The 26,028-nt window shown below is 45.9% G+C and overlaps 1 protein-coding gene across 1 annotated transcript in view; it reads right to left on the bottom strand.

The window, feature by feature from the left end:
- The window catches only part of TIAM1 (TIAM Rac1 associated GEF 1), a 451,745-nt gene extending 433,257 nt beyond the window's left edge, over positions 1–18,488 (bottom strand). Inside the window, exon 1 of the mRNA XM_043448791.1 lies at positions 18,364–18,488. The gene's annotated coding sequence lies outside the window, so the exon portion shown is untranslated. The remainder of the gene's footprint in view (positions 1–18,363) is intronic.
- Positions 18,489–26,028: the final 7,540 nt, after the last annotated feature.

Here is a 26,028-nt window from a genome sequence, read left to right as displayed (position 1 = left end):
ATGATTATCTGGTTTTCCCACTGATCTACAGAAGGCATTTAAGGAAGGGAACTAGGTCAAAAACAAAGACTAACCCCAATAGATATATTAACATGTTAATTTACAAATCTGATTTGCCCGAAAACTAGTTGGTTACCTAGTTTTGTTGGTGGTTTTGTTTTGCTTTTTGCTGATTCTTTTTTTATTTATCAATTTGCAGATACATTGTTGCCCTAGTAACCTTTAGTGGCAACCAGTGAGGTTTGTTATGAAATTTTACATATCTGGTATGATTCAATGAATTTTATTAAAACTAATTTCTTTTCTGAAGTCTAACTTTCCCCACTAGTATTTGCTTTAATTTTGCATGAAGTCACTCAGCCATGTCCGACTCTTAATTTTATTGAAGGACAATTGATTTACAATGTTGTCTTTAATTGCTATGCAGCAAAGTAACTCAGTTATACACATATATATATATATATATTCTTTTTCATATTTTTTTTCCATCATGTTATCACAGGATACTGAATATAGTTCCCTGTACTATATAGTATGATTTTGTCGTTTGGCCTAGTTTTCAAACTAATCACAAAATCCACTTTCTTAATGGTCCAGACATTTTGCCAATTCTTCCAGCTCAACAGAAGTTCCACTGATCTCCCATTCACTGCAAACAACAGATCTCACATCAGTTTATCTCCACTGGGAGTTTGTACCCGGTATACCCACAGTTCTTTTCACCTTTGTCCATGTAGCTACTTTATAGAACTGACGATGTAATGTTGCAGAAAAGAAAATACAAAGCTGTAACTCTGCAAGAATTACAAATAGGTAAAAAGGGCGTGAAAAGATGGATAAGAAAGAGCAAAGAAAAACCAGAAGCAACAATGTACTCCAAGAGTAGCAACATGCAGAACCTTTCCTTTTAAATATACTTGATTGTTCTTACAGGACACAGTTGGGAGCTGAAACCAACTATGATCGGTTTCAACAACGGTTTGTTTCTTACAACAAACATACAGTATAAAAATATACTTTGTAGGACCCCATGGACTGTAACCCTTCAGGCTCCTCTGTCCACGGGATTATCCAGGCAAGAAGACCGGAGTGGGCTGCCATTTCCTATTCCATTTATTAGCCTCTGCTGTCCTCAACTAGGGCTTCCCCAGTGGCTTGGTGGTAAAGAACCCGCCTGCCAATGCAGGGGATGTTGATTCAGTCCCTGGTCTGGGAAGATCCCCTGGAGAAGGAAAAGAAACCCACTCCAGTATTCTTGCCTGGAGAACTCCATGAACAGAGGAGCCACGGTCCATGAGATTGCAAAGAATACAAGACCTCAACGAGCAAACAGTTTAGAAATGCCATAGCAGAGACTTGGACCCTTATCTGATCTCAACCAGCAACTTGAGATCTCACTTTCCCTAGAGCCAGTGGCCTTCATCCCTTGCTCTGTGGTCATCTGCAATTAATGCTCTGGTCTCAACACTGCACCCCCCACATGCTACAAGTCATCCATCAAGGAACATGCTTGTCCCGAGTCTCTCCTGAGTCCAGACCTTTACCACCTTAGGTTTCTCATCCCTTAGCGACAGCCCAGCATCTTGGCAAAGAGCAGAACACCATGCTTGTATACTGACTGTGGAATGTTATAAGTTGGGGGCAAGTGTACCCTAATGCACATCAAGCTCCTCCACAGAGGCGCTATGGGCAAAACCAAGATCCATTTGGCTGAGATCTTGACTTCAAGAAGGATGGATCCTTCCATGAAGAACCTCTTTCCCATGAGGTCCCATTGTGGGCTGGTTTCATCTCCCAACTACAGGGCATTCTCCTGAGGACACAGAACTTCCACCTCCTGCTACTTCTACCAGCCCACATCCCTCACTAGATAGTGAAGGACAGGGAAGCCTGGGGTGCTACAGTCTATGGAGTCACAAAGAGTGAGACACGACTTAGCGACAGAAACAACAAGCCCCTCACTATCACCCTTGGGCTCTTTCATTATTTCCTGCAGTGTCCAGGTATAAATTCCTCCCCTGTCCATCTGCAGGCGACGTCCTGGGCTGCTTTGCCCCAAGCCCCCAGGAGCCTTTACAAAGCCCACCTCAGCATTAAAGACATACTGGGGCAACGGTCTTGGACTTTTTCTTTGTTTTCTGGTTCCTGTTTATCTGCTGGCTCCAAACTGTGTGCCTGACTGCACATTCACCACTATGGACTGAATATCTGTATCCTCCAAAAACTCATACGGTGAAGCCCTAACCTTTGATATGCCGGGGGTAGGGTGGGCGGACAGTTTAGGGAGGTAATCAGATTTAGATGAGGTCAAGACGGTGGAGGCCCCATGATGAAATTAACGTCCTTATAAAAGGAGGACAAGATGAGAGCTATGCATGCACCAAGGAAAAATCCTATGAACTCACAGCCAGGAAGAAGGCTCTTCACCAGAACCTGACCATTCAAGCACCCTAATCTCAGGACTTCTGGTCTCCAGAATGGTGAGAAATAAATGTAGCTGTTTAATCCACCAACTCAAACTAAGACACCCATCCATCTTCCCCTCCTAAGGGCAAGCTGTCTCATTTTGGCTAATGCTATAGCACCAACTTCATTCTGGCTGAAGACAGCTCCCAGCAACACTGTGTTCTTGCCAGTGGGGTCCTTGGGGAATATGCTTGTCCTGAGTCTCTCCTGAGTCCAGACCTTTACCACCTTAGGTTTCTCATCCCGTAGCAACAGCCCACCAACTTGGCAAAGAGCAGAACACCACGCTTGTATACTGACTGTGGAATGTTATAAGTTGGGGGCAAGTATATCCTAACATACATCGAGCTCCTCCACAGAGGCGCAATGGGCAAAACCAAGATCCACTTGGCTGAGAACCTGTCTGCAAAGTGTCTGCACTCTAGGGTCAACTCCACTTTCATGCCGTCTCTGTATATCCCAGAGTCCATACATTTTCCAGGAAAACCAGGTAACTGCTCTGTCTTGGGGCTTCTCTCCAGTTACTACTGGGAGTGTATGATGACCTCTAATTTCCAGCACCATGGTAACCGCTTGCCTTTTGGAGCCTGAAGACTTAGTGAGATTTCCAGCTGGGCCTCCCCACTTGGTTTCTTTGGGCTAATAATGAACCTTTCGAAGTCATGGCTTTTCTTGGCTATGGTGCACTTATGAGGACCTTTCTTGAAGTGACTGTGAAATCCAAATGACATTAAATTTTTGAGAAGACTTCCAAGGTGGGGGAAAAAAAAATAGTGCCTGCAGTCTAGGAAACAAAGTGAGGCAGACTACGATAACACTTCTATATAAAAAAGCCATTAAGGACTTCCCTGGTGGTCTAGTGGTTACGACTGGGCTGCAGGGGTCCAGGTACAACGTCTGGTCAGGGATCTAAGATCCTGCAAGTCACATACATAGCACAGCCAAAAAATAAAAATAAAGCACCATTAAACACTAAAACATCGGGGAAACGACATAAAGATGGCTGATTTCGACCAGACCTGGAAGAAGGGCTAGGAAAAATAGGAATAGTCTGTATCTAGAGACAGTGTGAACAAATATATATATATATATATATATGAGAGAATAGGATATATTCCAGAGCAAATAGGACTCCGGTTTCATTGGCTCTAAGCATGAGAAAGGAATCCTGAGAGATGAAATGGGAAAGCAGGGCTGGGGCCAAAGGGCTAGATAGAGTCTTTGTAAGTTTAAAACACATGGTGACATATCAGAGCTAAGCTCTAAGAAAGTCACGTTTCTTAGCAGTAAGTACACACCCATATTATGCTATCTCAAGTGACTTTAGCTGGCAGTCTAATGGAATGGTTGCACACACTTGTGGGCTGAATGGTGTTCCCCCAAAATACATGTTTCAGCTTTGATCTGTAGTAACTATGACTATGATCTTATTTGGAAATTCGATCTTGGCAGATATAACCAAGCTAGGGTGACATTAAATAGGATTAAGATGGACCCTACATCCAAAAACTACTGTCTTAACAAGAGAGAGGAGGAGATTCAGAAACAAACACACGGCCACAAAAGAAGACGACCATGAGAAGGAGGCCAAGATTGCAGTGAGGAGGTCGGAAGCCCAGGAACGCCAAGAGCCGGCAGAAGCTGAAAGAGGCAAGGAAAGATTCTACCCTGGAACCTTTGGAGGGAACATGGCCCTGCTGCCATCTTGATTTTGAACTTCTGGCATCCAGAACTATGAGAGAATCAACGTGTCTTGTCTTAGGTCATCCATTCAAGGCACCTTTTACTAGGAGCCCTAGAAAATGAACGCAAATATGAATTAAGCTTGACTTAGAAATAATCAAGGTTATTGATTATTATCTTCTCTCTTCAGAATTAGGAGGTGATCCTAGAGAAAAACTGAGCTCATGAGACACAACCATGACTGGAACTGTGGATGTTCCACCGTCTAAGGGGAAAGGAGTGTAAAGAAAAGGACGCAGGCAACCCTGGAAGGTCAACCACTTTCTGGAGGTCTGGGTTCAATCCCATCCTGAAAAGATCAGTCAACAATGGGGCTAATCCATCCATTGACATTTAATCACTGGGCTTCTTGGCTGCCCCGAGGGCTTTCTCATCTTTGTCTATTCCAAGCCAGAATCCACAGTCCTGCGGTCCTTACTTTTGAGAGGGCACTTTGCTCTTTAATCCCCATGTTTAAGTGGATTACAAAAAAATACAGTTTGGGAGATTAAGCTTCTACTAGTCACCATCTACCCAAAGACGTATGTGTATTTAATCAATATAATTTTTCTGACTATACAAGTAACCCCTAATGATTATAAAATCTTTCAGTTTGAGAAAACTGTGCCTAAGAAAATAAGATTCTCCCTAACTTCAACACTAAAAGATAGTCATTGTTGCTATTTGGCTATATTTACCGTATTACCTAATGTAATTAAGAGAAATACTTTATAATTAAAAAAATATTGAGGATGAGTTATTTGGGAAGAATCACTCAGACAAAGAAAATAATATGAGGGAAAAAACCCCACAGAACATCTGAGAAAAATGAAGAGTGAGCCAGGTAATCAAAGGCCATTTACATTAACCATTTTTAACACTGCTAGAGGTCAGAGAGATCTGATTCAAATGAAAAGAGGAAATTCAGAAACATGACTCTCACAGCATCCTTAAGTTAGTTATATAATCTTCAAGGCATTAAACTATTCAACTTGACTCCTAATGAAGCTCTTCAGTTCAAAAATCTACCAAATAACTTTTCCAAGATGGAAACCTTATTGTTTAAGGTACATGAAGATCTTTTTGCGAGAGTTCCACTTTTTCCCAAGTTATGGTTTCCTAGCAACCATAACACAGCAACCAAGAGCTACATCTTATGGCCTTGGTACCAGTCTCCCCAAGGCCTGTACGTGTAACCCTTGGCTGTCTTAGCTATGGCTGGGCTTCGGAATGCTGGAGGGGCTGGGTCCATATGGTCTAATAGAATCCAGACACTATACACTGCTGCTTGCTAGCAGGCCCATAAATTCACTTATCCTGACATAGATGGAATTCAGAACCGCTGCATCACAGGCTAAGAAGGCACAGATTAAAATTAAAATTAAATTAATTAAAATTAAAACTAAAATTCAGAGGCTATATGTAAGGAATCATTTTAGCCCTTCTCACTCACATAAGCTCTGTTAACTAGTTCCAGTTTAAAGAAAGGCTCATTCACTTGGATCTCTAAAGATTCGGAGGTCCTAAGACTAATCTAACAACATCTATCAAAAAAGTCCAACTGGTTTTGACCCCATTTCTTCCAAGAAAGAGGAGGTCATTTGGGTGCTTTCTTATTTGAAGTGAGCTAAAATCATGCCGCAGGCACCCACAGAACCTTTTCTTTAAAGTAATTTAAATGGTTTGATACAATTGGTGAGAGGTCACAGGACCAAAGTTGCAGGCATTCAGTCCCCAAATTAAAGCAATTAACTGTCAGGGAAGTGAAGAAAAGAAAAAAAAAAGGAAAAACAAAAACCACTGGGTGAATTTTTAAAATCTACTTTAAAATTGTTAAATTGTTTGGTTAAGCGAAAACCATAGTTGGGAGGCTTTAATTTTTTAAATGACAATGAAATGTCAAGGTCCAACTGATATAACTGTAGAAGTGAAATAATTTCTAATCATAAAGATTTCAAAGTGAGATGATTCCAACACTCATAAGACTTTTCTATAATAAAACTGTACAGTAGATCTTGCACTGCACTTGGAACACTTTTTTCTAAAAATACTTTTCATGCTCAATAAATTACTTAAGAAGAGTAACATTATAATGATCAGCCTGCAAATATTTTTCCTCCCATAACACGAAGCACAGCAGAATTCAGGATACAGTCATTAGCAACATCCGGAAGTCATTAAAAAGATGAACTTCAGCATGGAGAAGCCCCAAATGCCTGAAATTGTTAGCCAATATCTTAAAACTCTCTACCCGAAAAAAAGAAAGCTACTCAAATCTAATTTCTGCTAAAATATGACCAAAATGTTTTAAATAACCAAAATTATCTAATGTCTCAAGATAGTTCACTTCCAAATACCTAAACAACACAGGAAACTATCCTAAGTAAAGAAATTTAAATGTGTGGATCTCTAACAATACTTGTGTCTTTTGAATGCAGTGTTACTCAACCTCAGCACCACTGACTATGGACCAGAAATTCTTTGTCTGAGGGACTGACCCCTGCATTGCAGGACCTTAGCAACATCCTTGGCGTGTCCCACTTAGATGCCAGACATCTCCTTGTATCTAGGTAGATGCTCGATACTTCCCCAGTGCTATGCATAGTTGCTCAGTCGTGTCCATCTCTTTGTGATCCCATGGACTGTAGCCTGCCAGGCTCCCCCGCCCATGGGAATTCTCCAGGCAAGAGTACTGGCCTGGTTGCCATGTAGTTCTCCAGGGGATCCTGCCAACCCAGAAATAGAACCCAGGTCTCCTGCACTGCAGGCAGATTCTTTACCGTCTGAGCCACCTAGGAAGCTAGGTAGATGCTAGATACTTCCCCAGTAGAACAACCTAAAATATCTCCAGACATTTCCAAATGTCGCCTGGTGAGCAAAACTGGCCCCAGTTCTTAACTAATATAAGAACCTAATATAACACAGTGATAAATATTTCAACCAGCAAAAAAAATGTATCACCCAAAAGTTGATACCCAAGACAGCTCCCTTCAAATTACTTTACAAAAATATACCCTTCTGCAACTTTGGTAAATAAATAGCTGAGTCATGCACACAGTTTTTAAAGTAAATGGAAAAAATTGCTCTTTTTTAATGTTAAATCAGATAATTAAAAATGTCCCCAGTATTTCTTTTCTCTCTATCAGTTAAGTCATTTCAGTATAACTACAGAAAATATAAAACTTGTATAACCTAGAGTACAAAGTTGACTTAGTTACTGTCAGAGTCATAACTAAGCAAACATCTTTACTGACTTTCAGCTTTTCAAAAGCAAATCACATGTAAAGGATGCCATGGGAAGAGTGAAATGGTGACTCACAGAATGAAGAAAATGTTTACAAATCATATATCTAATAAGGTACTTATACTGAAAATATGCAAAGAATCCTTATGATTTAATAAAGAGACAGAAACCAAAATGAGCAAAGGGTCTAAATAGACATTTCTCCGAAGAAAATACACAATCCGCCAATGAGCACTTGAAAAAATGCTCAGCATTTTTATGTATCAGGGAAATGCAAATCAAAATCAAAAGGCGGTATTTCCTCTCACCCATAAAGGTGACTAAAATCAAAAAGATTAATAATAAATGCTGGCAAGGATATGAGAAGTTAGAATCCTCATTCATTCACTGCTGGTAGAAATGTAAGATGGTACGGTTACTTTGGAAAGCAATCCAGCAGCTCCTCAGAAATTTACATAGAATTATCATACGACCCAGCAATTCCACTCCTAGGCATATACCAAAAAGAATTTAAAACAAGTATCAAACAAGTATTTGTACACTAATGTTTCACAGCAGTAACTATGCACAATAGTTAAGAGGCAGAAACAACCCAAATGCCCATCAACTGATGGGTTGTAAATAAATCATCGAATTTACATCAATGAATGGATGTAAATAAAATGTGATATATCCATACAAAGAAACATTATTCATCAATTAAAAAAAGAACAAAATGCTGGGACTTTCCTGGTAGTCCAGGGGCTAAGACTCCAAGCTCCCACTGCAGGAGTCCAAGTTCACTTCCTGGTCGGGGAACTAGAACCCACATACTGCAACTAAGATCTCACATGCTTCAACTAAGACCTGGTGCAGCCAAATTAAATAATTTTTTTTTTTTAAACAGAATGAAGTACAGACATGCCACAACCTGGAAGACCCTTGAAAACAACATGCTAACTCAAAAAAGACAGTCACCAAAGACCATATATTATATGATCCTGTCTATACATAATGTGCAAAGTAAGCAAGTCTATAGAGATGAGCACAATAAAGGACAGAAATGGTATGGACCTAACAGAAGCAGAAAATATTAAGAAGAGGTGGCAAGAATACACAGAAGAACTGTACAAAAAAGATCTTCACAACCCAGATAATCATGATGGTGTGATCACTCACCTAGAGTCAGACATCTTGGAGTGCAGAGTCAAATGGGCCTTAGGAGGCATCACTACGAACAAAGCTAGTGGAGGTGATGGAGTTCCAGTTGAGCTATTTCAAATCCTAAACGATGATGCTGTGAAAGTGGTGCACTCAATATGCCAGCAAATTTGGAAAACTCAGCAGTGACCACAGGACTGAAAAAAGTCAGTTTTCATTCCAATCCCAAAGAAAGGCAATGCCAAAGAATGTTCAAACTACTGCACAATTGCGCTCATTTCACACACTAGCAAAGGAATGCTCAAAATTCTCCAAGCCAGGCTTCAACAGTACATGAACCATGAACTTTCAGATGTTCAAGCTGGATTTAGAAAAGCCAGAGGAACCAGAGATCAAATTGCCAACATCCGCTGGATCATCGAAAAAGCAAGAGAATTCCAGGACATCTACTTCTGCTTCAGTGACTATGCCAAAGCCTTTGACTGTGTGGATCACAACAAACTGTGGAAAATTCTTAAAGAGATAAGAATAAAAGACTACCTGAACTGCCTCCTGAGAAACCAGACATGGAACAATGGACTGGTTCAAAATTAGGAAAGGAGTACGTCAAAGTTGTATATCATCACCCTGCTTGTTTAACTTCTATGCAGAGTACATCATGCAAAATGCCAGGCTGGATAAAGCACAATCTGGAATCAAGATTGCCGGGAGAAATATCAATAACCTCAGATACACAGATGACACCATCCTTATGGCAGAAAGCGAAGAGGAACTAAAGAGCCTCTTGATGACAGTGAAAGAGGAGAGTGAAAAACCTGGCTTAAAACTCAACATTCAAAAAACTAATCACGGCATCTGGTCCTATTACTTCATGGCAAATAGATGGGGAAACAATGAAAACGGTGACAGATTTTATTTTCTTGGGTTGCAAAATCACTGCAGATGGTGAGTGTAGCCATGAAATTAAAAGATGCTTGCTCCTTGGAAGAAAAGCTATGACCAACCTAGACAGCATATTAAAAAGCAGAGACGTTACTTTGCCAACAAAGATCCATACAGTCAAAAGCTATGCTTTTTCCAGTGGTCGTGTATGGATGTAAGAGTAGGACATAAAGAAGGCTGAGTGCCGACAAACTGATGCTTTTGAACTGTGGTGTTGGAGAAGACTCTTGAGAGTCCTTTGGACTGCAAGGAGATCCAACCAGTCCATCCTAAAGGAGATCAGTCCTGGGTGTTCATTGGAAGGACTGATGCTGAAGCTGAAGCTCCAATACTTGGGCCACCTGATGGCAAAGAACTGACTCATTAGAAAAGACCCTGAGGCTGGGAAAGACTGAAGGCGGGAGGAGACGGGAATGACAGAGGATGAGATGCTTAGATGGCATCACTGACTCAATGAACGTGAGTTTAAGTAAGCTCTGAGAAGTGATGAAGGACAGGGCAGCCTGGCCTGCTGCAGTCCATGGGCACAAAGAGTCAGACGTGACTGAGCGACTGAACAACAAATAGAAACAGAAAATGGATCAGTGGTTCCTGGAGACTGGCTGGATGGGCGGGGAAAGGAAGTAAGTGGTATCAGGTATGGGTTTCTTTTGGAGATGATGAAAATGTTCTAAAATTGATGTTTGCTCAATTCTGCAAGTATACCAAATACCACTCAATTGTATACTTTAAAGAACTTAATTGTATGGTATGTATGTTGTTGTTCCGTCGCTAAGTCGTGTCCAGCTCTTTGCGACCCCATGGACTGTAGTCTGTCCATGGCATTCTCCAGGCAAGATTCCTGGAGTGGGTTACCATTTCCTTTTCCAGGGGATCTTCTTGACCCAGGGATCGAACACACATCTCCTGCACTGGCAGGCAAGTTCTTTACCACCGAGCCACCAAGGAAGTATGCATTGGTTGGCCCAAAAGTTTGTTTGGGTTTTTCCATAAAATGTTACAGAAAAACCCGAACGACCTTTTTGGCCAACCCAATAAATCATATCTTAATAAATCTGTTATCAGTAAAAAAACAGAGAAAGCACAGAAAACTTCCATCATCTTTATCAGGCTTACAGAACAGTCCCAGCAACCCTGACATCTGACAGAAGCTGGAGGTAAAATGGGAAGGGAAGTTGAGAGGAAAGGCAGGTCAGGACACTGATATGCTCATTTTACAGAGGGAAAGGAGGAAAAGGGCGCTGTCACTGGTTGATGGAACTAAATTAGTCTATATCAGCAACAGAAAGATCGAACTATAAATATAAGCATCAAAAATCTGGAGAATAAAGGAAATAAAACACAGTAAGGAAGCTAAACTGTCTTCTGTCATAACAGGAAGTGAAATGAAAATGGCATACAGATTATATAGCAATACAGAGATAATCAGTAGAGGAACTAAAAACAAAAATGAACAAAAGTGATTATTTCTGGAGAGTACAGGAGTGGGTGGGAAAAAAACAAAACAGAACATGTTTTTCACAACAAGCTCATCTTTTCCCTTAGTTTGCTAATACGACATGGGATTATTATTTTGCACATCGTTTTTAGAAACAAATCAAACTTGGCATTACTTGAACAGAAGAATCCACGTGAAAGAAGGAGTATAGCTGGCATCAGGAAAAATACTGTGGTCGATCACCATCAGTGAGTGAAATTGCGATTTCAATATATTACAGCAAAACCGACTCAAGTTTTATAGCCAAAGACTGCATCCTTAGTAAGCCAATTTGGACATGTAACGTGTTAGACCCTTAAGAGAATAAGAAGCGCACACAGAGTCCCTACCCTCTCTGTGGCAGTTAAGAAGCATCATTAGGTCAAAGCTTCACCACGGCAAGAATATTTTAAAAGTCTTAACAACTTCTGGATTACCGGATAGCTCAAACAGTAAAGCATCTGCCTGCAATTGCTGGACACCTGGGTTCGATCCCTGCATTGGGAAGATCCCCTGGAGAAGGAAATGGGAACCCACTCCAGTACTCTTGCCTGGAAAATCCCATGGACGGAAGAGCCTGGCAGGCTACAGTCCATGGGGTCACAAAGAGTCGGACATGACTGAGCGACTTCATTTTCAACAGTTTCTGGATCCAAAGACATCTTAGATGAGAGAAGGCACATGGGGCATTATTCTCCCTGCAGAGCTTGAAGGCCCTTACTTAGTTTTTTAAATGGAGTACAGTTGCTTTACAATGTTGCGTTCGTTTCTGCTATAATTAAAATGAATCAGCTATACGTACACACACATCTCCCTACTTCTTGGCCCTCCCTCTCCCTCTAGGTCATCACAGAGCACCAAGTTGAGCTCCCTGCATTGTACCAGCTGTCTGTTTTACACATGGCAATGAAGGCGTTTTAAAAACCAAAAGGTGGATATGGAGGCTGATGCCACAGAACTAAGCAGGATTTGCCATCTGGGAAGCAAGACCCACAGTTACTTCAGCATACTCAGGGTGACAGCTCCTGACGCTTGGGACTCTGGACCCCAGGCGGCCACACCGGGGCACTTCTGAGAATGGCAGGTGACAGAATCAGCCATGACGCCGGAGACCAGGCATGACCGAGTGACCAGGGTACCCAAGCGAACTAGGGGCCTTATAGGCATGGAGAGCGATGCCGTGGTTATCAGATCCCAGGGGTCTACCGCACCAGAAAGAATTGGACCCCCATGTTCCCACTCCAAGGATATCCTTGTGTATGTGAGGAGGTCAGGAGGTGCATTTCAGGGACTCCCCTGGTGGCCCAGGGGTTAAGACACAGCCCTGTCACTGCTGAGGACCCAGGTTCAATCTGGTCAGGGAACTAAGATTCCACAAGCTACCCCTGATGGCCAGGAAAAAAAAAAAAAAAAGACCAAACCTAACACATTAGCTCAGTAGTTGGGTCAGACTCCTGTTAAGTCCAAAAAAAAAAAACCAAAATGCACATCTGAATGTCATGATGAGACTAAGCCCACAGTTCTCACCCTCTCAAACACTGTCCTAAAAGCAAGTGGGAACTAGCTAATGAGGTCCTGGCTGTTCTAGACATTCCATCTTGAAATCTTCTTGTGCCCAGAATGCAGCCAAGAGCTCCCTGCCCAACACAGGAGAGCCGTCTGGGTCAAGAGAGATCTTGTCCCCAGGGTCTGAGGAACCCTGAGATGGTCAGGCTTTGGGTTGGAATGTCTCTCCCAAAGACCTCTGGGGGTGGGGTGGGAAGCAGGGGCAAAGCAGATCCCCCCTCCTAAGGGCAGTTCAGGCTCAACCTGCAGACCTCAGGCCCACCTCTTCTGAAAAGCGAGCACTGGGGACTTTCCTGGTGTTCCACTGGCTAAGACTCTGTGCTCCCAAGGCAAGCTGCCCAGGTTCGATCCCTATCAGGGAACTAAGATTCCCACGTGCCACAAGTGAAGATCCGCATGCTGCAACTAAGACCCAGTGCAGACAAATAAATAATAAAAATGAAATAAATATTTTTTAAAAAAGAAAAGAAAAGCGTGCATTGGATAGAAAACCCCCAACCACTCCATTTCCGTGGTCCTGACAACTCCACAGGGAAGATTCCCAGACCGAGGACTCCTCTGACTTCCTCTCCTCTGGGGCCGACCTGGGGACCTTCTCCAGCTCATCATCCCTGCCACAGATGGCAGAGGAAGCAGGAGCAGGAACCAGAATGGATCTGGGTTTAAAAGGTTAGCCCCTCCTGGCCCAGGAGGCGGGCACTCGGACGACAGAAGGGCAGCCACTGAGAAGGCAGGATATCCTGCCTCCTCCCAGGGCACAGAGAACTGTGTTTGGAGTTTTTAAGGACAAGCAACTGAATCTCCTTCACCTAATTCCCCATCCACTCCTCACCCATCCCAAGCCAAGCTGGGTCCCAGGTCCACCATCTTCCAATCACCTACCTCCTCACTCATCTGTTTATTCATCAATATATTTATCCTTTAGTCTGTAATAACATTCTGCTGTAGAAGCTGGAAATAAATAATCGGGGGGGGGGGGGTTGTTTTTTAGCCAAAGACAATGCCCCCTCCCTTTCATCTCTCCTCCTTCAAAGCGGCCCGAGCCAGGACACACGTGGTACCTTCCTGCTTGGCTCCAAACTGGGACACCCAAACCTCTCTGTAGGAAAGAAACCCTGTGACAACGCCAAGACTCGGAGGGCCTTGGGCTATTCAGAAAGTGCTCGGCTGAAAGCACCTTTCCTCCCACAGGGCTGCTCCCTGAATCATCACTGTGTTCAGCCTCCTTCGGATGTACGCAATTGACTGGCTCTTACATTGTGCCACGGTTTTGTTCTGGTTGTGGGTTTTTTTTGCTGTTGTTTTTTCTTTCTTGCTGCTATTTCCATGAACTGAGACCCCACTTGCAACCAAATGCCAGGCTCTAAACTCAGCCTCAGCCCAATGAGGGAAGAATCTCTCTCCACCTAGCAAGAGCTCCAACGTCTTCTAGAAGAATCTCACACAAGTCTGGGAGGAATCTCTGTATACCCACAGTCTAGGCCTTTACGGATGGCTTAATGAGCTCCCTGGAGACCATAGGAACAGTGAAAGTCTTGTGCTGGAGGGGTGTGGAGGTTGGGAAGGGGATGGAAGGGAAAAACCCGCCTGCTAATATTTTGTACCTTTTACACTAGAGCATTGTTTTCTTTTCCAAAACTTCTGTTCCTGCCTGAGTACTGCTTTATTTTTTGAATGCCTCCTTTATTTACTTTTTTAAAAGTTTTTAAATAAGTGACTGGCCTACAATGACAACCGAAAAAAATTTTTAATAGGAATTACTAATTACATAAAACCAGATATTTACAGATGAAATGTGAATCATGAAAAACCGAAGAATTGTGCTGGGGACCTTGCAAATCTGTTTTTCTCTCATCCTACATGGAGGGGGGCGGAAAGGGGAGGACATAATGCAGAAACATTCTACCCATTTGCTAAATTTAGAAAAGAAAATGAGTATGTATATATGCATGTATGTAATACGTACACACACATATACACACAAATTCCCAGTGAAACACTGTTTTATATGTAGGAGTCCACACTGACATATATACACTAACATATGTAAAATAGATAACTAATAGGAAGCTGCTGTAAAATACAAGGAGGCCAGCGTGGTGCTCTGTGACGACCTGGAGAGGTGGGATGGGAGAGGGGAGGCAGGCTCAAGAAAGAGGAGATTTATTTACAATTATGATTGATTCACATTGTCGTAGGGCAGAAAAAACACTGCAAAGCAATTATACTCCAATTTTTTAAATTTTTAATAACATTTAAAAAAAAAAAGATACAGGAGTCCAAATGACTGGACGGAGTGAAAATAAGGATATTTCTCAGCCACAAGCCCAAACCTGTTGGGATTCAGGAATTCCACAGGACTCTGCACACTGCTCACAGGAATCAAATTCTCTCTGCCCGCTCAGCCCCGTGCCTCATGTACTCTCAGGCAGACGTTCCCCTCCATCACTGGCTTCTGGGCAAGACCTGGACGTGATTCCCATCCCATGCTCCTACCTGCTCTTCTGATTTGGGAAAGCACAGGCTTGAACTTCACCATCTATTCAAGTGCTGTCTCATAGGCAGTAAGCAAGCTCCTTGCAATGTGGAAAGGAAGGAAGAGGGGTTAACAGGCACAGCTAGCTGGCCCTCTGCAAAGCTTTGGGGATAAATTCCTGCCCCAGCGCTCCAGAAGGCCTGGGGTTCCATCTGCTAGTCCACAGAACTGCAGGAATTTCCAGGGGTGGGGGGGGGGCGGCAGTTAGACCCCCACCAAAACTCCTTTCTGGTTTGTTGGGGCTGTGCTGGAAGAGTGGGGAGCTGGGAGAGACAACTGCAGGGGGACAGGAGAGAAGGTCTTTGTCCTAGCTCTTTGGATGCACATTAGAGTGGAGCTGAATTGTCAGCTAACAAGATTTCCTAACCACATGTTCGCTTTAAAGTCTAGGCCCCCCACTGATTTGATCCCCAGACAGCAGCAGGGGGCAAAGCTGCCTTCAAGCATCCCTAAGGGCCAGAGAATTCTCAGAACAAGTGCAAGAAGGGTTGGAATCATTTCTGCGAGTGGAATTTTAAATGGGTTATCACATTTATGCCTTGGCATCTAGCAATAATGCCATACTCCTACATCTGCTTAGGGTGACGGAGGCAGGCCCAGGGGGACAGAGGTTGTGGGGAACAGTCCCTGTGGGCTTCTGCCCCCACTAGACAACCTGCAAGTTCCCCCTGCCCGCTTAGTTTTTGTTTGTTGGTTTGTTGGCTTGTTTGCTTGCTTGCTTGTAATGGCTCCTGGGATCTACATTCAAATAAGGTGTTACAGGACCCAGCTCAATAACTTGCCCCAACAGGCAAAAGAGGGTTGAAACCAGAAGCATTTTTTTTTTTCAGTATCTGATTCTGTAGCCGAACCCAAGATTGTCTTTTTCAAACTATTTATTCATCTGATTACAGACAGGTTTTTCCTTGTTTTTGTTTTTCCTGTACACAGCAGCTTGTCTCTTCGCCTGGAGGAAATCAGCAGTGCTCAGCTGGTGGACCAGAGGAAAAACAAGTCAAAACACATTGACAGCATTTTGCAGATACTCAATGAAATCAATTCTCCTCTTCCACACTTCCGAGTTAGACAACAGCCTCCTCCTAAGGTATATTTCTCTTCCATGCAAAGATAATTACCTAGCAACTTCGGTGTTTACGGCTCCAAGACAACCTGGCTGGCAGAATTCTTTACGGCAGGGTACAAAAGAGCATGTTCCAGAAACTAGCCGTTTACCAAACTTCTGCTACAAGACTCAGCTCAAATTTCACTTCTACCAGGAAGCGTTCCTCCCAGCCTCCAGGTATCTCTTTGTTCAAACCTCCCTCCATCCGGGTATTATTCACTTTGCACACCGGCCATTGGTTTAGCTGTAGAGCGTCCCACTTAGACAAGGTTTCCTCCTCCAAACACAGGCCTGGGTCTCAGCATAACCTCAAGGAAGAAGGAAGGAAGAAGAAACAACTAAAAGCTAATGGGAAAAAATTAAAAAAGAAAACCTAATGGAAATGCAAAAAAAAAAAAAAGCCCTAAGGGATTAGATAAGTAGAGTGAAATCTAAGGTCCAGTAAAACAAGGCCTGTTTGAAGCTGAAAACGGCAATCCTACATGCTTTTTAAAATAAAATAGGAGTTGGGAGAATGGAAAGCTGCAGCAAGGGTACGCGATGCGGGGCCATCCTCTGCAGTAGATTCCCTCTAACAGGGAAACATTATTCCAGTGTCTCTCTGTGGCCGTAACTGCCAGTTGCTTTATATTGTCCTTTAATTCCCCACCCCCACAAACGTGGACACTCATTATCCCCACTCTACAGACTCGGAAACTGAGACGCAAGGAGACTAAAGTCGCTCTTTCTGGAACATATCACCCACCTCGTGGGTGACGCTGAGCAGGCACTGGAAGCCAGGTTTTTTGTTTTGGTTTTTTTTTTAATCTCAGTGCTCAGGCTCTCAACCTCTACTCCAGCTCAAACAAAGTGGATGCCAAGTCAGCACGCGTGGGTAACCCGATCCGGGCTGCTCTGACTCAGGAATGCCCCACAGCTGCTCCGCGGGGCCGCGCGGGTACCACTGAAACGGGCACCAATTGGCCAGCGTCCGCAAGGGCTCGCGCGTCCTTCAAGACTTGCCAACATACAGGAAGAGGGAGACTCAGAATCAACCTGGGCTGGCTCGGGGACGAAGCCAGAAGATGCTACTGGAAGGGAGGTGAGCTTGACTCCATCAGCGCCCCGACGGCGGCCAAACTGAGAGGGCCTCTGATGTAAGGGGGCCTGGGAGCGCCGTGCGCAGCGGGGCCAGGGCACGAAGGCGCCGTCTGGGCGTCTGTTCCCCCGCAGCATCTCGCCCAGGAGGCCTGGGGAGGGGGCGTCACCTGACAGCAAGCACCAACTTCTCCTAGCTCGGAGGGGGCGCGCGGCAGCGGGGGAGCGGGCGCGCAGCTCTCGCCCAGTGGCGAGGTCTGTAAACAAAAGCGGGGCCCCACACGGGTCCCCCAGCTGGGCGATGAGCCGCGCGGCGCAGCAGCATCCGAACGACCGGGCCCGCAGGCAAGCGAAGCGGGACCGCGATCCCGAGCGAGGATCCGATGCACAGACCCCAGCATCCCGCGCCCGGATCCGTCATTGTCTGCGCGCGCGCAGAAGGCCGCTGTAAACGTCTGCTCCCGGGTCCGCCGGGGGCTCCCGGCCCTGTGTGCCGATCCCCCAGGCTCTCCGCCCCGCGAGTCGGGTCCCGAGCTTAGCACCGATCGCCAAGGTGAGCGCCCAGTCAGCGTCGCGGAAAACCCAGGCCTGGCGGGGTGCACAAGTCAGGGACGCAAACACACACACGAGACACACGCAAGCACACGCACGCCCTCCCCGAAGTTGATAAAAAAAAAAAAATCAGCCGACACATACAAAGTGCCGTCGTCGCCGCAGGTCAGCGCTGACCTCCCGCTGCCGGGAAGACCGAATGCCAACGCCTGGACACTGTCACTTCCATTCGGCGCCGGGCACCTGGGCGCCACTGCCCGTCTCCCTCCGGACTGCTCCCTCGAGCGAGGGATGTCTCCCTCGCTTCCCTCTCCAGCTCCCCACCTCCCTCCCCGAGTGTGGGAAACGTGAAAACAATACGAGCAAACCCCGATCAAGGGGGGAGCTAGGACCCGCCGGGAGCCCCAATGTGCGGGGGGGGGAGACTGGGGTCAGGACGTGCCGGTCACCGGCAGAGGGGCTCCGGGCTTCCTCATCGCCGTCCTCTCCCGGTTAGCTCCGGCCAGCCAGCTCTCCCTCCCCAGGCTCGCGGTACTCACCCCCCGACGCTCGTCCCGGATCTCGGCCACCGGGCCAGGGACAATGCGGGGCCGCCGGGCTCCGGGGGGCTGCGGGCGCGCCGAGGCGTTCGCCTCTCTGCAGAGCTGCGCGCCCGACGGCGGCGGCGCTGCGAGAGCCCAGCCGCGCTCCGAGCGGGCCCCCCTGCGCCGTCCGCCAATGGGAGCCGTCACGGTGCCTCAGCCGGCGGCCTCAAGGGGAGGGGCCACGGGATGCCCGTGGGAAACCAGGCTCCGATTGGGCCGTCTGACAATCGCTCCGCCTCCAGCCGGCCAATCAGAGGCGGCGGATACAGGAGCGGGGCGTTCGGAGTTGGGCTCCAGCGCTCCAGCAAGCGCACGCTGGGTACCCGGGCGGCATAGCCTCCCCTCCGCGCGCGCGCACAGCTTGGAGAGATGCTCGCACCCGCGCGCACGCGCGCGCGGAGGCTGCCTTCTGACCAGGTTCCGGCGGCTCAATCCGAGGAGGGAAGGGGAAGGCCAGCGGAGGCGCGGAGGAGAGGCCGTGGAACGGCGAGGAAGCCCCTAACAAAGCAGCTCTGGGAGGGCCGAGAGGCCTCCGCCTCCTTCCTCCATAGGTCCGCGATGCTGCCTGTCACTGTGCATAGGTGGAGGTGGCCAATGACGTGGAGAGAAGGCGCTCGGGTTGGCGGGCGCGCGCGCGGCTCGGCATCGGTGGGATTGGTCCGAGGTAAAGGCTTTTCCTGCCACCTAAGGCGGAGAGGAAAGAGGAACGGGGGAGGGGAAGAGCCAAAAAAAAGAAAAAGAAAGAAAGTTGTACCTGCGACACGTGGTCTGGCTTAGGAGGCGTGTGCCTGACTCTAGCGGGGAGACGAGAACTTTTGTACGACAGGAAGAAAAAAAGAAAAGACCCTACCGTAATGCCTTCCTGCAGATGCTGGAGGTGTTAGGCGCTAACCGAGCTCCGGGTAGGGCAGGCTGGCCTTAACCGAATCCTGGGGAGTGCAGGACTCTCAGCGGGCGACACACCTGGGCCAGCAGGTACACTTGAAATCACAGGCCCACAGTCACCTACTGTGAAGTACGCACCTCGAGAGCGGAGTCCACACACTCCTGGGCTCTTCCGTAAAATCCAGAAACATTTGCCCTTTACACTTTCTCTAGGTTTTGAGGAAAGGCAACACCCGCACGCCGGCAGTCGAGACGCTGAGGAAATGTCTTCCCCACACCCGCCAAGGCTTCCTCCTTATCTTAAGAGCTTTGGACACCGCCGCTAAGAACAAAGGCCCGGGCTGAATATTCCTCACAACCTGGCTCAGTGGACCCATTCGCCCTGAGGGAGTGGGGAGGCCAGTGCTCCTGGCGTTATCTACTTGAAAATAGAAGGAAACCGCAAAAAAGAATTTCCTGTGCGCTAGAAGGTAACACCGAACTGGAAAACTCAAAAGTTACCTGTTTCTTCTCCCTCCTTCTTCCATCTGTTCTGTGTGCTCAGCCGCTCAGTCCTGTCCAACTTTGAGACCCCATGGACTGTAGCCTGCCAGGCTCCTCTGTCTATGGGATTCTTCAGGCAAGAATGCTGGAGTGGGTTGCCGTTTCCTCCTCCAGGGGATCTTCCCGACCCAGGGATGGAACCTGCGTCTCTTGTATGGGTAGGCGGATTCCTTACCCCCCAGCTACCTGGGAAACTCCCGTCTATTCTAGCCTACTCCTAAATCCATGACCTCTTCTGGATCATCTCTTCTCTGGCCACGTCAAAGGCCTCCCATCTCCTCCTACCCCAGGCCTTGGCTCCTGAAATCTGTTCTCCCACTTTTCAGAATCATCCTTCAAAACAGGTAAATCTCATTTTGCTGCCTTACTTCTGGGTCACTTCCTTTTGCCCAGAACCCACCCCACTCCCCCACTTTCCCTTCACCTGACTTATTCCCACCCATTCTACACATCCCAGCTTATCGGTCAGTGCCTTCACGCAGCAGACTTTTGGCAAACTCCAACTGCAGCATACAGTCTAAAAGACACTCCAAACCTGACGTATCCAGTTAAGATCATGTACTCACATCTCCCACCCCCAGTGCTCCCACCAACCGCTGTATTAAAAGAGGCTGACAATGCCAGTTAATTATGATCTCTAGCACAGCACTCCATTGTATTCAGATTCTTAACTATCTTGCTCTCTGCTCTATCCCAGTGCTTAGCACCATACTTGCCACACTTGGGGTACTCAACAGTATTTAATCAATGAATTATAGAGGAGCAAAAAAGAGGCAAGAGCTTTAAAGATCTCTGAGAAGAAGGATTAGGTTAGTATCTGTTCAGTTCAGTTCAGTTGCTCAGTCGTTTCCGACTCTTTGCGACTCCATGGACTGCAGCACGCGCCAGGCTTCCCTGTCCATCACCAACTCCTGGAGCTTGTTCAAACTCATGTCCATAGAGTCAGTGACGCCATCCACCATCAGGATAGTATCAGGTTAGCTAAAAAATTGGTTTGAGTCTTTTTCTAGGCGGTTATGGAAACACTCAAATGAACTTTTTGGTCAGCCCCATAGATCTCAGAGTGATATGTCCACCAGGTCCCATAATGGGTATTGCAGGAACGTTGAGTGAAAGATTTTCCAAAAGACACCCTTTCAAAGAACAACCTCATCTCAGCCAAGAATTTACCCAAGCTTCTCAATGGAGAGTCTTTCCTTTGTGAAGCTTTTCATCCCAGGGGAATAGCAATTTCTTAACCTATTACAAGCTACCATCATGGAAGGGGAGCATATATATATGAGAAAAATATATGTGTGTATATATATATAAACTATAAATCGATCAGTCATATGTGACCTTTGATGACCCCATGGACTATAGCCCGCCAGGCTCCTCTGTCCAAGGAATTCTCCAGGCAAGTGGGTAGCCGTGTCATTTACTTCTCCAGGGGATTTTCCTGACCTAGGAAATGAACCCAGGTCTCCCACAGTGCAGGCGGATTCTTTTCCATCTGAGCCACCAGGGAAGCCCAGCTGTACACACACACACACACACACACACACACACACACACACACACACACACACACACACACACACACATACATGCTTATGTACTAAAACCAAGACTATTGTATGTCAGAGAAAGAAATTTTTGTTTTATTATGCCTCTGATACTTGGGTCTCTGGTACCGCAGCTGAAATTATATTTAAATAATATAGTGAGTTTCTGTTTCTTGCGACCCCCTCCCCCTGCAAAATTATTTCTGCTCCGCCTCACTCAAGTCTACCGCCATCATGGCTCTCCTGTTAAGGAGCTAACGTGGTTGCAAGATGAGCCTCAGAGGAGTCCTCAGAGAGGCCATCAGGTTGTCCTGCTCCTCAGAAATCCTAAAAGCAGTGAAGAGGCAGAACCCCGAAGTTAGCCTGCCTGGTTTGAATCCAGGTTCCTCCGCTTTCCACCTCCGGAGCCTTGTGCAAGTTGTTTAATCTTTCGCAAGCCTCACTTTTCCACTCTGTGAAACAGGAGTGATACCACCTAATCCACAGGGATTAAACAGAGGTCACGCACAGCACCTACTATGCACTCATAAAAGTTAGCTATTGGGTTTAGCTGAGTTAACTAAACACTGAGTCACAGTTGCCTCATTTTGAAAATGGGATAATAGCGTTTCATTAAGTGGTTGAAAACCCTGAATGAGCCAGTAGAAGAGAAATGCTTAGCCCTGCTCGTAAAGGGGAGATGGTTACATAGGAAACCACCATTTGGGTCTTTTTATAGATCATTCTCTCCGTCAGCCCCACCTACATCAACTCATTAGGACTTTGCCTCGCAGAATCGACTTCGGGCTGACCATGACAGGTTTTGCTTCCATAATCATGGTGGTTCCACAGAAGTTGGAATCAGGCTGACCTAGCCTTTGGGTACATTTCTTGTCCTTGAAATCCTGCAAAGTTACTAGAAGTTTCTCTATTATTTCTTGTCTCTGCTCAGCTCAAAATGCTGCTGCTTCACACCATGGCAAAGAGAACAGGGCGTTTTGATTAAAACACAGACAGATGCCATCTGGCGTCCCATCTCCTGAGGGCACTGTTGACATCTGAGAAGAACATATCATTGGCAATAAAGAAAAAAAAAAAAATGGAGTGGTCAAAGACAGACTTAAGGGTTTAGGATAAAAGAACCCACAGAAATTATATTTCTGGTTCATGGCCCTAATTTCAACTACAAGTCAACATTCTCTTCCCCATCGCTTACTGAAAGCCTCACTAATAGCTTAGTGAGACTCTATGTGACATAGCTAAGTCACAGCAGGTAATCCTCCTCATTGTCTTGTTGTTCAGCCGCTCAGTCGTGTCCGACTCTTTGTGACCCCATGGACTGCAGCACGCCAGGCTTCCTTGTCCTTCACCATCTCCCTGAGCTTGCTCAAATGCATGTCCACTGAGTCAGTGATGCCATCCAACCATCTCATCCTCTGTCATCCCCTTCTCTTGTCCTCAATCTTTCCCACGCATTTCCAATGAGTCAGCTTTTCGCATCAGGTGGCCAAAGTATTGGAGCTTCAGCTTCATCATCAGTCCTTCCAGTGAATATTCAGGACTGATCTCCTTTAGGATGGACTGGTTGGATCTCCTTGCAGTCCAAGGGACTCTCGAGTCTTCTCCAGCACCACTGTTTCCCCATATCTAAACCACATAGATAAGCCCGTACCCTCCTCTCTAGGCAGCCCTGCATTTCTACCTCCGCGTTCCATTCAAGCAGATGTTCCCAGAGGGCAGAACTGAGGTCTGTTTTTCCTGCTGTAATTCTGGTGTCTAGAACTGTGTATGGCACAAAATAATTGCTTGGTAAATATTTACAGAATGAATGAGTTAGCCTCCTGTGTTCCCTACTATGAAGAGTTTGGCACTTACTTTTTTTTCTGTCATCTGTTTGTGAGTGGCCTCTTTTAAAAAGGATGTGAGGCAGTTTATTAAACACACATGTCTTGGGACTTCTCTGGCAGTCCATGCTTAAGACTCTGTGCTTCAAAAGCAGGGGCATGGGCTTGATCCCTGGTCAGAGAACTAAGATTCCTCATGCTACACACCACAGTAAAAACTGAATACATAATAAAAAAAAAAAAAATTTTTTTAAGAAATACTATCCAAAAAAAATATACTATCCACAAAACAACTTACTGGTTGACTTATCATTTACTTGGGGAGCAGCCAGGGGAAAGAGGTGACTGGTTTTCCAAAGCAGCTGTTGATGAGTTTGCTCTGAGTCACCCTCAATCTCTTACCAAGAACCCCCTTGACCCAACAGATTGCCTCAAAGATTAGCAGACAGTCTGAGTTGAAAACTAGCATCAGAAAATTCTAGTTAGTCATATCTTACTGGCAGGGACATCTGTTTTTTATCTTGCTGAGCTTTTCTCTAACCAATCAGCCAGGTCACAAATGAATACCAAGGTGCTGACAATAGGGAAGGAGAAAGCAGAATCTCTGCCTCCTAGTAAGCCATTCTTGGGATGGTTTTCTTTTGAAAGTCACTCTTCTAGAGCTTTATGGTGTATTCTGAGAAACAGTTGGAAAACCACTTTAAAATCCAAACTGAGTGTTTACAAGGACCTCCTAACTTTAGACTGCCATCCAACCCCCAACCACAGAGCAGCAGCCTTAGAATATAGGATTCTGACTGTAGCCACCAGTGCAACAAAATTTAAAGAGTGACATAAGGAAACAGAAACACTGATTTTTAGAAATCTAGGTACCCCATGTTCACTGCAGCATTATTCACAAGAGCCAAGATATGGAGGCAACCTAAATATCCATCAATAGATGAATGTTTAAAGATGTGGTATCTATATACAGTGGAATACTACTCAATTGTAAAAAAAAAAATGAATGAAATCTCACCATTTGCAACAACATGGATGGACCTAAAGGATATTGTGCTAAGTGAAATAAGACAAAGACAATTCCTGTATGATTTTGCTCATATGTCTAAAAAACAAAACAAATAAACAAAATAGAAACAGATTCATAGAGAGCAGACAGGTGGCTTCCATAGAGAAGAGGTTGGGTAAGACAGATGAAGGGGATCAAGAGGTACAGACTTGCAGTTACAAAATAAATAAGTCATGGGGATGTAATGTACAGCACAGGGAATATAGTCAATAAAATTGTAATGATTTTATATGGGGACAGAAGGTTACTAGACTTACCGTGGCGATTGATCTGTACATCATTTGTACACATCCCAAACGACTACGTTGTACACTTGAAACTAATATTGTATGTCAGCCATGTGCTAAGTCACTTCAGTCGTGTCTGACACTTTGCAACCTCATGGACTGTAGCCCGCTAGGCTCCTCTGTCCATGGGATTCTCCAGGCAAAGATACTGGGGTGGGTATGGCAATACAAAATAAAAAGAAAAATGAAATGACATAAAAATGACACAAACTGGTTTAATTTATAAGTATCTGTGGAATGACACATATAGTGGATGATGAACACATTATCTCACTGAAAGTGGTATGATTTTGTAACCTGCCTTGTAGGAAGGAAAGAAAGGGAAAAAAGGAGGGGGGAAAGGAAGGGGAGTGGGGAAGGAGGGAGGGAGGGAGGAAAGAAGAGAAGCAAAAAGAAAAGCAAAGAGAAGCACGTCGGCGCCCCAGCATTTCCATCTGGCCCCTAAGCTGCCTCTCCCTCCCCTCCTTCCACCTCACTATTCCCTTCCCCAACACCCAGGACCAGCGTCATGGGCATACGACCCATGTCTTCCCACAGAGGCCTGCTCTCAGAAGGGCCCCACACTTAGCTTATTGCTCTGCTATTGCTATCTTGAAAAATGTAAATTTTTGAGCAATGAAACTGCACCATTCTCGTTTTGCTCCTGGCCCCACATTAAGCAGCCTGTCCCTCCACACCCCTGCCACCCGAGGGTGTCTTGCCCTGGGCCTTCCTTGACCCTCAGGTTATACTTTCCCATAGAAGGCACTCACTATAATGAAATAAAGAGGCTGCACATGAATGTACAGTAGCGTCTGTCCTTTATCTGTCAGAATGGATGGGACCTGGCCAGGTGTTAATATTATGTAGAGAGATGCCCGAGAGCTTGGAGAGGCGGTGAAGCGATGAACAGTCAGCTCGGGAGAGGACCCGCGTGGACCCTGTCACTAGAGAATTCCGTGAAGGCCCCGGAGGAGGACGCACACTCCCATCCTGTGCGCCTTCTTCTTACGTGTCAGCTGGACCAGGCCATGGGGGCGCCCAGACGCTTGGCCAGACATCACTCTCAGCGTGTCTGTGAGGGTGTTTTCTGGATGAGATCCACAGCTGGATCAGTAGACTAAGGAAAGTAGACTGCCCTTGCTAATGTTGGTGGGCCCTGATCAATCAGTGGAAGGCCTGGGTAGACCCAGAAGGCTGACCCTTCTGAGAGGAAGAGGGGATTCCTCCTGCCTGGTGAGGCCTGTGCAGACATCAGTCTTTTCCTGCCTTTAGACTCAAACTGAAACCGCAGCTCGTCTCGGGCCCGAGCCTGCTGGCCTTCCGACGGAACCGACACAGGCAGCCCTCCTGGGTCTCCAGCTTGCCAATCACAAGTCTGGGAGCTTCTCAGCCTCCACAATCACATGAGCCACTTTCTTAGGATAAATCTCTTCACGTACCTATGGGCTTGCCAGGTGGTGCTAGTGGTAAAGAAGTGCTGGAGACAT

The sequence above is a fragment of the Cervus canadensis genome, chromosome 27 (assembly GCF_019320065.1).
Source record: "Cervus canadensis isolate Bull #8, Minnesota chromosome 27, ASM1932006v1, whole genome shotgun sequence".
Classification (NCBI taxonomy): domain Eukaryota; kingdom Metazoa; phylum Chordata; class Mammalia; order Artiodactyla; family Cervidae; genus Cervus; species Cervus canadensis.
This window is presented reverse-complemented; position numbering and strand designations above follow the sequence as displayed.